Raw genomic sequence first — 2,934 nt, forward strand, 5'->3', positions numbered from 1 at the left:
CCTGAAGTTCTGCACCCATTGAAGATTTCCAAAGTTGGAGCTTTGGAGTTGCTTTAATGTGAAATATTTATTTTTACATTACAAAGAAAATAATGGCCTAGGAAAAAACAAAACCTAGGGAAAGTGTTCACAAAACACCAGGATTAGGACTGTGAAAAATTGCATAGAAAATTGCTTTCAGGTCCACGTTTCAGAGCCAAAGTGGCACGAGTTCTCAGATGTGACAAGCAATCACCAGCTCCTCTTAGACTCTACAGGAGCTGCTGAGTGCTCAGTGTGTGTTTGAAAATGAGGCCACTGATTTAGGCTTCTGTGTAGGGACTTAATGGCCTGATCTGAGGCATCCACTTCAGAAAGTTTTGACTGGCTTCACATAAACCCTTCAAGTCAGAGTATATAATTTCGTATTTCCTGTGGCCAGTCAGAGACTTAACTCCAGTTTTGCATTTCATATGCAGAGATTGTTTATAGCCCTGGGAGGAAGGGAAGTATTTTAAGCAGTGTTGTTCTGAGGACTGGTCAACCTCTTAAAACTCATTGGGTGTTTCTGCTCCTGCAGGCTGAGGGCAGCAAAAAGCTGAGTGGATGCTTGATGATGACTTGGGGAGGGGCTGAGACGGCAGCGTCCTGGCTGCCACCCTTGCCAGTGAACAGAACTGGAGGCTCAGCGCTGCAAAGGGCCTTCAGAGGGTCTAGTCCCACCACCTCGTCCAGCTACAGGTATGTCATTCCTGGCAGGGATTTGTCCAACCTGCTCTTACCAGCATCTGATGACGGAGACTCCTCAGCCTCCCCAAGCAACCTTGCTAGTGCTTCATGGTGGCTACTGTTAAAAAGCATCCCCTCACCCCTTCTGATGTTCACTCTAACCCTCTTTGCTGACATCATAGATCATTACTTTTCCCCCTTCCTTTAGGGAGATAATAACCAGATGATCCCTTCCTAGTTTTGTAAAGTCCTTCTCATAACTGACCGCTAGTAAGTTTTCCTCCGATCTTCGTGCAGGAAGGTCAAAAGAATTATGACAAATGTATCATGTATTTTCTGTTCCTTTGACACTCTTGGCTCTCTCCACTTGGCCCGTAGCTTTCTAACTGCAGTATTTCAGCTGAGGTCTAAGGACTGCTGGGTTTGCTGTTATTGTTACTCCACAGGGATTACTTATAGATACTGCATTTTATGATGTAAGCCTTTTTGCAGCAGCATCACTTTGATTCGTATGCATTTTATGAATCCTTACAAACATCCCAGAAGCGTTCCTGCACCACTGCTTTGCCCTTCCCTGTTTCATACAGGTGCTTATTCTAAGTGTAGGCCACTGCATTTTTCTTCACTACATTACAAGCTGGGTTACATTTTTAAGACTTACATTTTTAAGACTGTTTGTTCTTCTGATTTGCCAAGATCATGTTCATTCTAGCTCTGTCTTCGAACTTCCTTAAAGCTTTTGTCATCTGCAGAATTAGTAAGCATGTTCTTTTCCATCATCCAAATTATTTATGAAAGTCTTCAAGTCACCCAAGACAGATCATCATGGAAAATATCCTTTCAATTTGACAGTGAACCACTGATACTGCTCTCTGAGGACAGAGCATCTTCTGCACTCTAGGTCATATTTCCTTCTTTTTTTATGATTATATCTGCAAAGAAAGCCTTGCTGAAGGCAAAATATGTATCATTGCTCCTTTTTTAATAAGAGGGGGAGCACAAGACAATCATGGATGGTCCTGCAAGTTTTGTGCTGTCCTACTATCTGATCCCGTTAGGCCAGGGACAAACTTGATGGACAGGCCGAGGTGGAAGGAATGAGCATAGGGGATTTTCCTTTCCACATTTCTTTTCCTCTGAGTCCTATGGGATTTGGATGACCAAGGCTAAGACAGAAGAACACATTTTCATGTTAGCCAGCACATAGGTGAGTCCGTTTCTCTTGGTTCCTTAGGTGTAACCCTGTACCACATCCTGACCAGGCTGCCTTTACACAAACCCGAGGCACTATCGCGTTGACTGGACATGCTCTCGCGTTACCCTGCCAGCCTTGACCGACTAAACAAGGCCCGGGACCTTGGGAGCTCAGCACCACACTAGTGGTTTTAATTGCTTTCAACCAGGACTTGAAACGCAGCCAGAAAACGCACCACCTCTGAAAGCTGCTGTCTCAGCAGGGCTGTATTAAAAGGAGATTTAATGAGGGGAACACGGATGGAAAGCCGCCGGAGAACCGCTGCCACAGCACTGGTCTTTTTTAGCCCTTTTTGCTGCTGGTGCCCCACACGGTACGATGGGCCTTTGCCCCCGCCAGCCTGCAGCGACACAGAGGGGTCTGAGGAAGACAACCTGCAGCGGAGGAGAGCCAGGATAGCTGCCCTGGCCCCTCTCTGGGGCCGCTCCAGCCTGCAGGGCGGCCTTTGTCAGAGAGGGCTTGGGCGATGGGAGCCAGCGGCCTGGTGCTGTGGAGAGGCCATGGTTGGGCTCCCATTGCTGCGGGGCGATGGAGGGAGCGCCCGGCAGGCCTCAGCGGGAGCCTCCCAGCCTCGGGACCGGAGGAGGCTGGAGGAAACACCTCGCCAGGGTAAGCGGCTTCCAGGAGAGGCGTTAGGCCACCGGCACGGCCGGGGCAGGGCGGCCGGCAGGAGCCGTAGCCTGAACGCCGCCCGCTTGTACGCGACCCTGAGGACGAGCGGGCGCCGCCTCCCCCGCGCCTCGTGCACGCTGCCGGGAGCCGCCAGGGGGCGCCGCAGTGCCGCGGCGGCGGGCGCTGCCCCGCGGGGCGGCGGGCGGGTTGGGCCCGAGGGCTTTCCGCCGCCGCAGGGCGAGCGCCGCCCGGCCCGCGTCGGGGCGGTGGCCGGAGCGGTCTGTCAGGGCCGAGAGCCAGCTCGGGGGCCGCCGGGGCCGTCCCGGTCGGCCGGGCCGCCGGCGGGTGGTGCGGAGGGT

The sequence above is a fragment of the Mycteria americana genome, chromosome 9 (genome assembly GCF_035582795.1).
Source record: "Mycteria americana isolate JAX WOST 10 ecotype Jacksonville Zoo and Gardens chromosome 9, USCA_MyAme_1.0, whole genome shotgun sequence".
NCBI lineage: Eukaryota > Metazoa > Chordata > Aves > Ciconiiformes > Ciconiidae > Mycteria > Mycteria americana.